Raw genomic sequence first — 13,646 nt, 5'->3', positions numbered from 1 at the left:
GAGGTAAGAGATGCTTAATGTTGAGTTGATGAAATGCTCAATGTTGAGCCTTGCCACCTCCCCTGGTTGTGCATGTGTGTACTGCTATGTATCTTATATTCATGAGCATGTGAATCCATGCCAGACCAGGAACAAGTTACTTACCTGTAACTGTTGCTCTCCAGCATGGGTCTGGCATGGATTCACATGCAAACCCTCCCTCCTACCCCTCTGCGGCTCTTCACTTGGTCCTACTGCCACTTTGCGTGCTACCAAATCCGAAGATGGCTGCCAGAGGAGGGGCTTAGGTAGAGGGCAGTCATTGGCTGGGGGCAGTATGACCCAGAGACCAGTGATTGCTTATTAGGAGAAGGACAGTTCAGAAACAAAACTGGAACTGATTTTTTCTTTACCGAGGATTCCCAGCCTGACGACGGGTAATATTCATGAGCATGTGAATCCATGCCAGACCCATGCTGGAGAACAACAGCTACAGCTAAGTAACTTGTTCCTTAGAATGCGCGCTTCCAAAACATCAAATTCCATCAGTCTTACCTGAATTCCATCACGATACGCCACGCTTACATCCGGAGCATCACGGAAACATCTGCAATGGAAAAGAGACATATTCAGGTTCGCTTTCAATATTAAACCACCGCACAGCGCTGTACTTACCTTAACTGATTCTGGGGGCCTTGTTTTTGATCGCGCTCTCATCCACTTGCATCACCACAGCGGCCTGTGAGGAGAAGAAGAAAACACAGGTTAGCTTCAAAAGACAATAAAGGCGATGCACTTCGCGCTTTCACTTACCTAGAAACGTGCCTCTCCATCCGGCACGCCAGCATCAAGACCTTCGCACCTGAAAAGAAGATAAAGACATTAACGAATTCCCACCATAAACAGAAAAAAGACTTACAATTAACAAACATACCTGCCTACCAGCAGATTTGGGGTCACAGCAGGACTGGGCGCAAGGAAGGTGTACTGCACCAGTGAAGCAACTCAGGCAGCTCGCCAACAGACGTCAAGCACCCCTGCACAAGAAACGCAGGACGGATAGCTCACCCTACAAATAACTAAGATTCATTATTCAGCACTGGGCAACTACGCGTCCAGGGTTCCAGATCTCAGAGCCTTCCAGACGCCCCCGGGGATATCAGGTGAGCGTACCACCCTCATGAAGAACCCAGGCATGGCTCCAGCCAAGCGAGACAGGTTGGAGAAGAAGTACAGGGTGCCAGACTCAGCACTTAAGTGCCTGAGGTCTCAACCGCCACCGGACTCAGTAGTGTTGGCTCCCGCTAGGAAACGTTCACCTAACCCAGCCTCATCGTCATCAGCTCTCCCGGAAAGCGAGGGAAAGAAGACTGATGCCATGGGTAAGAAAGTCATTTACATAGCAGCATCCACAATCAAGGCGGCCAACGCCCTGGCTATCATGGTATGACAGGGAGCTGTGGTACAAGCTGGGCCCGATCCTGGAGTTCCTCCCTGATGACAAGAAAATGGAAGCTCTCGCCCTCTTTCAGGAAGAGGATGTGGTGTCGGACCATGCCATTACGGTGGCAGTGGACATCGCTGACACAGGATTCCAACAGATGGGGAACAGAGTCTGCCTACGTCGACGGGGATGGTTGAAGGCCACTAACTTTCGTCAGGACGTCATGCGAAGGTACTGGAAATCCCCATCGAAAGAAAAAATCTGTTTGGAAGGCGGTCGTTGAGTCCCTCCAAGCCATAAAGACAGATACGGAGATGGCACATTCCCTTGGCACCCTTCAGCAGCATGGCTCATCTTCTTTTGGCTCCTCCAGAGGAAAATCGAGCAGATCATTTAAGGGATACTCTGCATTTTACAGACAACCTCCCCGATACTCCACGCAGTAAGCCTAAAGGGGTCGCTCCCAGGCCTATGGTAGTGGAGGTCAGTATCACTGTTGCCCACGGGACAGGGCGCCGGCAGCCAAGCAAGCCTGAACCGGCCCGGACGTTGGGCCCCCACTCCTGCATCCCCGGTGGGAGGCTGGGTGACGAGGTTCGTCAGCGAGTGAGAGAAGATCATTACCGACAGATGGGTGCTGGACACTCTTGCCCCGGGACACACTTTGGAGTTCCAACACAGGTGCCCTAGTATTCCACCGGTTCTCCATCAGGAGCAGCACATCCCTCCGCTCCTGGAAGAGGTGCAAGCCATGTTACGGAAAGGAGTGATAGAGCTTGTTCCCCAACGGCTGTGGGGCTCTGGAGTCTATTCCAGATACTTTCTGGTAAGAAAGAAGATAGGGGGTTGGAGGCACATCCTGGACCTGCGAGGTCTGAGCAAGTACCTAAAGTCCCAAAAAGTCAGAATGGTCACGTCAGAATGCAGCACATGCTTGGCCAACTGGAAGTAGGGGATTTCTTGACATCGCTGGACCTGGACGATCCATATTTCCACATTCCCGTTCACAGGAAACATCAAAAGTTCCTACAATTCATGGTGCAAGGCCAACACTACCAGTTCAAGGCCCTACCATTCGGCTTGAAGTCGACCCCAAGAGTGTTTACAAAATGCCTGGCACTGGTGGCAGCCCATCTGCGTCTACAAGGCATGCACGTATATCCGTATCTGGACGATTCGCTGGTCCGCACCTGGCGGATGAGCATGCAGAGACCATCTGAATGCTGACAGAGCTGGGATTCTTCCTAAACTATCTGAAGTCCTGCTTAACGCCATCGCAGAATGCTCTGTTCCTCTGCGCCAGACTCAACACAGTGACTTGCCTGGCATCACCCTCGGAGGAGACACTAGCAGCCATTCAAGCAAAGGTGCAGCATGATGTGGTCTTTCATCTACCTCATTCTTTTCTGCAGGTTGCAGATGCTACCCCTACAGGATTTCTTGGATGCACGTTGGATACAAGTACCCGGGAGTTTGCAAACAAGATTCCCTTCAAGTTCCGGTGGGCGATGCTGTTGTGGGGGGTGCTCTCCCACAACGCCCAGTGGATGGATTTGCAAAACCTGCCATACCAGGAGACAGTCTTCACGGACGCCTCTCTGGAAGGTTGGGGAGCTCACACTGAACGTCTACACGCCTGTGGCTTCCAGAGGAGAAGGATCTGCACATCAACATCCTGGAGCCAAAGGCAGTGTTCTGCGCTCTCAAGTCTTTCTTCCCGTCTCTGAAGGGCAAGGTGGTGAGGATCTACACAGACAACACCACCCCATGTTCTACATCAGGAAGCAAGGGGGCACTCTTTGCCTGGAGCTCTCCAAGGAAGGGCAGGACTTGTGGCACTCGGCCATCGGGCAGGGGATGTTCCTCGTCCTTCTCCATCTTGCAGGCATCAAAGAACACCATTGTAGAGTCCCTCAGCAGGGAACTGTGCTCTTGCCACGAGTGGGAACTTTGTCAGGATCAGGTGCACCACCTGTTCGTCAAATGGGGGAGACCCCCAATCAATCTATTTGCCACGGTGGCAAACTCCAAATGCCAGAAGTTTGCCAGCAGATTCCTCCAGCCGAGGAGCTTGGAGGATGTGTTCTCCTTCCCGTGGGAAGGTCTGTTTCTGTACATGTTACCTCCATTCCCTCTCCTGCTACGAGTCATCAACACACTCAGTGTTTATGCAAGATGATGCTCGTCGCCCCGGTGTGGCCGAGCCAAGTTTGGTATCTGGACTTTCTCAGCCTGTCGGCGTCGACTCCAGTCAAGTTGCTGGTGTTTCCGGACCTGCTCTCCAGAGAGGGCGGCACAATCCTTCATCACGACCCAGGATCGCTGAACCTGAAGGCATGGCTCCTGCAGCCTTAGAGTTTTTGGTTATGTGTTACCAGCGGACTGCAGGGAAGTCCTTGCCAAGGCCAGGGTATAATCGAGTCACGGCGCCACAGTTTCTTCCATACTTGCTGTCCTTGGCGAAAGCTGGGCTGGCTCACAGTATCCATCAAGGTGCATCTCGCAGCCATCTCATGCTACACCAGATCCCCGAGGAGACCCTCACTGTGGTCCCACAGACTCGTCAGGGAGTTTCTCAAGGGACATTTCCAATCCTTCCCATCAGTGAAGGCTCCTGCCCTGGCGTGGGCACTCAATGTGGTTCTGACGAGGCTCATGGGGGGCACCTTTCAAGCCTATGCATCAGGCCCCACTCAAGTATCTCTTGTGGAAGACAGCTTTCCTTGTGGCCATCACCTCTGTTAGACGTGTGGGGGAAATACAGGCCCTATCCTGCAAGCAACCGTATCTGACTTTCCATGAATCGAGGTTTTGCAACAATTGTCTGAATTAATGACTCATTTGGCCCTAAGAATTCAATTTACAACCAAGCGCAGTACCAGTAAATTTCATTTTCTCGGCATAGAGGTGTATGTTAAGTATGGAAGATAGGAAACAACAATTTACAACAAACTAACGGACAGGAATAGTTTTCTACTTGCTTTAAGCTTTCATCTGAGACAAAACATAGAAAGTATCCCGTCCATTCAGTTCTTGCGGTAAAAGAGGATAATTTCTGAAGACCAGGAGTTCAGTATGAACACTGAGATGTTTTCCTGAAGCTGCAATATCAGCAGCTAGAGAAAAAGCTACAGCAGCAACGAGGGATGCAGCATTGAAACCCACACAAAAACCTTCGACGCAGAAGCTGGTATATGCAACGACCTATTCTCAACAAAGTCAAAAAATCAAGAGACTAGTGAAATAGACCTGGGATGTCTTGAAAATGGACCCTACACTTGCTCAGTTATTTGCACAACCTCCATCTTTTGCTTCTAGGAAAAGTAAGTCACTGAGAGACTATTTGATTCGGGCAGAATATATAGCACACAAACCACACAAAACATCATTCACAGGTACACTATCATGTAACATCTGCCAGCATTGCCATAATGTTATAAAAGGCAATTATGTTAATCATCTGTATAATGACAGAAAGATAGAACTAAGACACACAACTACATGTGACTCCACTACTGTCATCTAGAGCATTAGATGTCCAAGTCAGCACAACATACCATAGCTTAGATGAGGTTTATAATTTTAGAACAAGTTAGGTCCCCCAGCACATACTACTTCATCAAAAAGTAATATTCAGAATAGAGCGCTTAGAAGCTTTAAATCCAAGAGGGGTGAATCTAGAATTTGATCTGACCTATTTTCTGTGGAATGTATAAATTGGTGTTTACTTCATGAGTTGGAACATAAAATGACCAATGACATCATTGATTGTGAAATGTACAGACCAAAAGGGTGTTTATCTAATGTGCTAGAAACCTAGAATGACAAATGATATCACTAATTGCGAATACCTCGGGTAATGTTATTGTAATCGAGTATTCAAATAGCAACCGGTTTTATTTAATTTTAAGTGTTGTAAACAATAGATGGTGTAGCACCAGTGATAAGTTGGCAGGAGTTGTGGTTATGGTGTCAGAAGTACAAGTGAACATCAATAGAGAGGATAATTACGACAGTAGTTTGTGCAAGAATGTCATGGTACTCCTACATTATTTAATCTTCTAAGAAATACTAATATTGAATTACATTGTCCTTCGTATTGTTGATATTGCAACATCTAAATATAACATTGGAACATGACATACAGTTTGGTATATGAATTAACACACTTCAAAGATGGTCGCTGACAGGTCACTGTGTACCATTTTAAATTCAGGAATAGTAGCTTGATTCGTGGCAGATACATTGCAGATTCCCTTAGAATTCGCGATATTACCATGAGGAGCATTGAATCCCTTTGCCGAATCATATTGGACTTATTGAGGCTGTATAATGTGTAATGTCAACAAAGTAGTCTTGTTTATTATGTGACTGAAACTTTGTCTCATGTAAAGATGGTCTTGCGATAGTGAACAGTATACTTGATAACAGAATAAGGAGAATTCAATTCCTGTTAATATTGTAACAAATACACTCAGGACGCGTTACGCGTAATGGGAATGATGGAGAGTTACTTATTGTATAACTGAGACACCATCTTATTTAAAGATGGCCACTGCAATGGTGTCGAGCTTTATTTCTAATCAATGGGATGCAACACGTGGCATGAGCATCATGTTATTAGCATCCAATAGTAAATTATGCGGATACAGGATCGAAGGCTGTTTTGATAACCGTCTCCCGATTCCTGTATCGCGTATTTGTTGTTTAAAGGTAAGGTAGTTCAGGATGGGTCCTCTGAATACTTTAACGAACGTACATTTAGTGTTATTGATTTAACACTAGGCTAACAATGGGGTATATCTTTTTTACCCACAGAACAAATTACTGTGGTGCAACTGAGTTGAGAGTGACTGAATATTTGTTGTCAAAGCCATCTTCTACAAGTAAGTGTACTTGTTCGTATTCTGGTGAATGCAACTGAATTAGCAGAAGTTTTTATTGATATCATGGTTTTGATATCTGTATGGTTTGGTATTTTTTATGTTTACAGCTTTGGATGTTGAAAAGAGACTGGATAGGAGAAAGGTTAGTTGTATTGAATTGCTGGTTTGGTAATTGGAGATTATTGAATATGTGGTTGTGTAGAATTTGTCTCTACATGGCTATATCTGCTTATTTTGAGCTCTCCAATGGTTTTTTTTTTAAAGCACATGAGTATATCGGTCAGTGCATGGGAACTCATTGTCATACTCCATTTCTATTTCTGTAAGGATCTTAGTCTAAATATTTGAAAAAGATAACAATCTCCTGATGAAGGGACCGGGTGTACTGAAGCGCGTAGTGGATATGGGAGCACTTCAATGTAAAACCATCTTTCTTGATGTTGAATTGTTCTTGTGTGTTATAGAATAGTTGTCTCAGCAGATTAATGTATTGTTAAAAAAAAGAGTTCATCATAATGGATCAGTAGTTGTTGTTGATTCTTTTGATATGTATATTACGTTCTTTTCTTCTTTATTATGAAAATATCTGTATGAAAATACTTCAGAAGGTACTTTGTTATTCGTGAACACAAAGAAAATTCAGTTTGCTGATTAATATTTCAAGAATTATTTATCATTTATTTTCTTGTATTGAACATATGAGTAAAAAACAGAGGATTATTCCTCAAAGGAGTGACTGGGTAACTTGCCAATTATCTGATGAGCCATATATCATTCATAACTCCATTACTGCGTTTTGAGCATCCATTAAAGTTGTTGAAATATTGTTGATCTATCTACATCGTTTTGGCACAGTGTCCTCAAAACACTGGATCTAATTTCTGACATAACCATGTGCTGATTAGACATTTTGACGCAATGATTTTTAATTTGAATGTTGAGATTTCTTATTTATGTTTCACTATCTTCTTTGTGGGATTCCTCTCATAAATGCATATACACCCGCAAGGGTACTGAGGCCTTTGTGTAACAAAGCTTCACAAGCAGGTCACAGAATGGTTTTTCCTGATTGTTTTGCACTTTTTTCTGAATGTTTTTAATTCATGTCCTTTCACGCTTTTATTAGCCGTTGTGCTATTGAGATAGGAACACTTCCATTTTAATTGGATATAGTGTTAGCTGCATTTATTTTGGTTGCTTGATATTGGTTTGCATCAACATGTTTCTCATTATCTGATCTTTTGAAAGCCTGCAATGGTTTATCTTTTGTAATGGATTTCATTGTCCTGTTATAAACGTTTTCAATATTTATTGATGTTTCTTTTTATTCGCAGAATTGTTAAGGCTTACATTAACACAGAAACAATTCTATCAAGTGTTTTGCTTTCTTGACCATCTCTGATTTTAATGTATTGCCGAAACATGACCAAAGGATCTGGGTTCCACTACCCACTCTGTGACACAGGGACAGTGGGTGGGGTAGCAAAGATCCCCTTGTCACCTTTCCATCATCAGGGTCAGGTGTTAGGAGCTTGCCACATTAGCTACAAGATGACGTCTAGTCCTTTATAGAGAGCCGCAAGAAAAGAAGGAAGTATTGCGGGCAATCCAAGCTCCATGGGTCCTTTATCTCAGACCCAGTGGTGGAGAAACATTTGTCATTTCTTTCAAGCAATGTGTAATTACCATATAGCTTCCACACTGCTTACTGTGGTACAGATAAACAAGTTGATCCAAGAGGTAGCCACCGCTGGAGTGGTGCCGGCTGTGCATGCCCAGAGAGGAGCTTCTAACTATGGGTGAATATTGGAGAGAGTGCCATGCGTAACAACTTCTTAAAGCCTCCTACAGTGAATTTGGGATATGCACATTCTTCAAATACACCTGAAATAAAATACTTACTAAGACGCAGCCAAACCAACACTAACAAAAAAAAAGTCACATGTATGAAGACCCTCACTAAGAGCCCGGCCAGGGGGAGGGAATAAGGGCATAAATAAGGAAGCTCACAAGGTGCAAAGTTGTGGGATTTTATAGAAGAGGTTTTGAGTTTGGGGACAATTGGAGAAAGAAGAGGTTGGTTTAGCAGAGGACCAATGCTTTACAAGTGGGGCTTGGAACAGTTTTTTCACAACTATACCATGCAGTAGAACTGCATACTCTGTTCATTGGCAGAAGCCTGCACCCAAGGGAGAACAGTACAACCAACCCTAGAACTGGAATGCTTAACCATTAAGTGGGCAGTAGGCACCCTGAACTACAGGGCATATCTTCATTCATGCCACAGATCATGCCTCTCTGGTTTTGCTAGTGTAGAATCAGGACAACAAACCCAAGGGTCCTGGGCTGGTTCCTAACCTTACAGATTTACATCTTCATTCTAAGACATTGAGTGGGTTGGCTACAGGTCAATTGATATCTCGTTGTTTAAACACACAAAATTACTTTGAAGTAATTTACTTCGTAGGGATTACTTCTAATTGTGTATATATGCTGGTGGGTTAAGTGGCAAAAAGGGGGTGGGGAGGGGCTTTGAGTATGGGTAGTATTGATGGGAAGGGGGATTTGGTTTGGGGGGCCCAAATTTAAAAATAAATATTTCAAAATCAAATTTCAAAGTAATGTTTTCAAAATAAATAACCTCAAAGTAATTAATTTCGGCAAAAGAACATGGAACCGGGTCAGTGTGGACTATCTGAGCTGACAATGCATTAAAAACCCACATACAAGCCCCAAGGAAGAGGGGATATATGTGATGATGACCCTTTCCTGATGCCAGGAGTAAAGGAAAAGATGATCATGGATTCAGGGGGCTAGCATCTGCTCCACAGTGCAGGGTCTTGGGCTGGGGTGGGAAGGAGCCCTTGGGCACCCTCCAATACAGAGGTCTGGGGGCAGGTGCACACAACATTAGAAACAATACATTCTGTGGTCCTTGAGAGAATGCCCTACACATAGAAAGTAGCGTTGCTGGTTACACATTTTCTGCAGGCTCTTCAACTTGCATCCCATGGCTAGGATTTTTTTTTAGGATATTGTGTGATGGTTTATTATAAACCTTACATAAAAATACTAAAATAGATGTACAACTTTTGAAACTTTTTTTATATTTCTAAAGTTATAATTTCAAGAGAGGGGCCACACTACTTACTGTTGACAGGTTCTAGGCATGCCCCATAAAAGCACATAAAAACACAACAAGAAAATCCATACAAAGCAATATACATATTTATGACATATAGTGCGCAATATAACTATTTAAAGCATCCGAGCATTATTACAAAATGTTAAAAGACCAGAATTATTTCATGTACTCAATTATTTCCATATCTGAATTGCTACTTCTTAAATAGTGTCTTCCTGAGTGGAAAAGCGTTTGTTAAAAAGTTGAAACTGCAAATAAGAAAGGTATAGTGGTGGTGTTCTTAAATAGACCATTGGCTTCACTTCTAGTATGAATTTCCATCCGAGTTTAAAATTGGTTTAAGCCATTTTCGCCTAAAGGTGTCATACAGTGGATATACAAACAAAAAGAGCTGTTTATCCTCCGCTAGTCTTGCAAGAGGGGCATTTGGTTGTGAGGTTTGGTCCCCTATGGCTTGCATAAGTGGAAAAAGGTAATGTGCCAAAACTCATTTTAGTGTAGAGTTTTTTGCATTCTTGGGTCCTGAGTAATCAAGTTAACTCTCCATACCTAGGCAGTTCTTCGATGAGATATATATTGCGTGAATAACACAAAACTAACTTTTCTTTGAGGGCCCAGTCATTATGTGTTGTTAAGATGGTTTTTGATGATGGGCCAAATGTGGTGGGTTTATCCCAGAGGATTGCTAAGTCAATTTCATAAAACATTTTCTTGACAAATAAAAAACCATTGTAATGATTTTCCTCCATGCGTCGGTAGAATGTCACGTAAACCCTCTCTAAGGATAGACAATTTGTTATTGTTCCAGATTTTTTGCCACTAGAGGAGGGGATTGAGCAGAACATTGAATTTAATTTCAGTTATGTTCAATCAACTCTATGGTGGTAGGGGATGATGGGGCACTAAAGGGTAAACCCAGTAGAAGTTTCAGGCATTTTGTTTTCTCTAACCTGCCATTTGGGGCAGGGCCAAAATCCCCAAATTGTAGCCCCATAGACTGCAGCAGAGATTACATGAGCTATATAAACTCTCAAAGCATGTGATAGTAGTACTTCCAAAGAGACAAGAGAAATTCACAACAGCACCACCTTGCTTTGCAAGGGCCAGTTCACTCTTTTCTATTTGAACCTTGCAATTTAATTTATTTGATATGTGAATACCCAGCTCTGTAAAAATTGGTACATTTTCTAGTAACATTTAGTTTATTAGAAATGTGGGCCGTCTACCTGGCATACTTATTCTGGCATACCATTATATTTGTTTTAGAAATATTGTTACATAATCCCTTTTCCTTTGATTGTATTGAAAACGCAGTTGTTGCACACTTGACCGCTTACTGAAGTTCAAGCAGACAGAACTGACCCCATAGCGACCCCATGTCCAGCTCGAACGAGCTCTTGCCTCTCCCTTCCTACTCAGAGCAGTAATTTTTGGCCAAACACATACGCCACACAACACATTTAACATGGTGCTCTCCACCATAGCAATATGGAAAAAAATTGCACACAAATGTAATGTCCAAACCAGATTCTCTCCTCTCCTACCGATAAAATTCATCCCCGGAATCCCCCTATCCACCGAGAAGGTATACTTAAACTGGGTCGACAAACTAAAACTAAAATCCATGGGCGACCTCTTCATCGAAGGGACCTTTCTCACCCCCCAGCAGGCCAGAGACTGTGGGGCCATTACTGCACTTGACACATTTATCTATTTCCGTCTCAGACAAGCTCTTCAGGCTGTACTGCCCTCGTTCCCGCAACAACCCACCACCTGGCAACTACTACATGGCGTCATTCAATCGCAAGGAGAGGGTAAACTAGTATCGCTGTTATACAAGTCATTGTTAACTGAAACTGCCCCAAAATAAGATGGGAGATATCCCTCCAGGTATCATTTACTGATGAAGAATGGGACTACATCCTGGCACAAACCCAAAAGGTATCATTAAACACAAGATATAAACTAATAAATCTAAAGTTCATTCATCAAGCATATCATACCCCCGCCAGAATCCACAACTTCCATCCCTCTGTTCCTCTGACATGCAGTCGCTGCGGCGGCCAGTCGGCAGATTTCATACACCTCGCCTGGCACTGTCCAACAATTCAGCGATTCTGGGGGTCAATACTAGAAAAAACAGCCGCAATTATTGGCGTACATATAGAACCCGACCTCAAGACCACACTCCTTGGACTCACTAAACACTTTCCCCACTACACACGATAACTAGGAGGGCTACTGTTGTTGGCGCGCAGGAGGATTGCAATGTTTTGGGGGAAAGGCCCCACACCAACCGTACAACAGTGGATGAAGGACATATCCTACTGCCAGGACACGGAATCAAACTTTCTCAGATTACTGCCCTTACATGCACGGCCCCCCGACATCTGGGGCCCATACATCACCTATTTGATGTTCACCCGAGAAAATGACTCCTCTCGAGAAGCATCCCCAGTGCTTCAAGAGCAATAACCCAGGAATTTTGCCCTGTCAAAAATCGACAAGCCATTGACAACGAATACTAAAACCAAATGCAGATGTAGCATGGTGTTCAAGTCGTGGGTTTGGGGGGGCGGAAGGCAGAGCACGAATTACTTCCATGTTTTGTTATGACGTATATTTTGTATGCTTATGTTTTAACATGTTGAAAATATCAAAAATAAAGTTTTAAAAACAAAGAACTGACCCCATAATGCAGGCTCTGAATGCAGAAGCTTCCAACACATGTGTGAGTAATAGAGATCCAACCTAGCAGACTGGCTTCTTATAGGATTGTTTCAAATAACACAGGAGAGTGGAGTGGCACTTATAGGGAATTCCCAGACCTCATCCAGAAGGAGGGTCTCTCGGGAGGACACTCCCTCTACGTATATGATGGTAACCAAATTTGATAAACGCACCTGGCTGGACTGGCTAGCAGAACACCCTGCCGAATTCGCTCCTCACACTTATGTATGATTTAGATAATGGCTGGAGGCCGGTGTCCAGATTGTACAAGGCCCTAATTAAAAGCACGACCCTTGAACCCACAAAGCTTAAGACGAGATAGGAAACAGACCTGGGAGCAGATATCACAGACAGAGAGTGGCTGTGGGCGCTTAGCCATGTGAAAAATGGGTCGCGCAATACAAGGTTTCGACTAGTACAGATCAATGTGCTTCACAGCGCACATATATGACTCCGGTTAGGGTTGTCAAATTTAGAAGAGCTATACCATCTAACTGCCCCCCGATGCGGTCAGGTAAACACTCATTTAATGCATATGTTTTGGGAATGTAATGTGGTACAGATGTTTTGGGCTAAAATCAAGCTTGCCTGCAAAAGCACAGGGATAGGCAGATACAAGTGGATCCCACAGGAATGCATACTGGGGATGTAACCAGCAAACACAAACATGTCTCTAGAGTCATGGACTTAGCCTGAATATTGGGCAAAAGGTGCATAGCCATGACTTGGAAATCGAGTAGAGGACCACAGTTTGAAGTATGGCTAACAGAAATGCAAAACTGATGTGCAGCTGAAACTACAGCATGGGGCCACGCTATAGATGTTCATGGAAGTGAGGTGGTGCTCCTTTTTGAAGCATTGAAAGCATTGGTCAATTCTGTCCTTCATCCCTCTGACAGTAAACCACCATGAACTGCCCTGGAGGATGCCAGAACTTGTGTGAGCCTTTTTTCTGCAATAGTAGTCTTTCGTGATACAGACTGTGCACCCGCTCTTATTGTGTGAACTGTAATCTGTCCCACATTTGATTCCTAAATGCTGCAGGCTGTAGCATTAATTGAGATTCAAACGAACACTTACTGCAGTTGCAAAATTGGTTGGGTATTGGGTTTCCCCTTTCCTCTTTTGTTCCTTCCTTCCTTATTTCTGTTACTCCTTTCCCTGTTTTCTTATATATATATTTTTGTTCTCTTCTCTTCTTGTTAAAAGCTTATTGGCCTGCAGTGCTGCATTATATGGGGTTGTGCATGTGCAAACAATGTTGTTTAACCACTGTATTTGACAAACTGGCAATAAACAGATTAAAAAGAGAGCAGCATTCCTCCAACAAATATACCTGAGGTAAAATGCTTCTTAAGATCTGGCCAATCCCATGCTGAGAAAATAAATCACATGTTCAGGCCCGCGCCAGTAGCCCATCCCAAGAAGCATTGGTATGGGTGTTTGGAGAAGATACAAGTCT

The 13,646-nt window shown here is 43.7% G+C and overlaps 1 protein-coding gene across 2 annotated transcripts in view; it reads left to right on the top strand.

The window, feature by feature from the left end:
* Positions 1-13,646, top strand: part of ATXN10 (ataxin 10) — a 1,945,293-nt gene that overhangs the window by 1,014,457 nt on the left and 917,190 nt on the right. The window lies entirely within an intron of this gene.

The sequence above is a fragment of the Ambystoma mexicanum genome, chromosome 12 (genome assembly GCF_040938575.1).
Source record: "Ambystoma mexicanum isolate Mex_15411 chromosome 12, UKY_AmexF1_1, whole genome shotgun sequence".
In the NCBI taxonomy this organism is placed as follows: domain Eukaryota; kingdom Metazoa; phylum Chordata; class Amphibia; order Caudata; family Ambystomatidae; genus Ambystoma; species Ambystoma mexicanum.
Note: the sequence above shows the minus strand (reverse complement) of the source record. Positions and strands in the feature narration are given on the sequence as shown.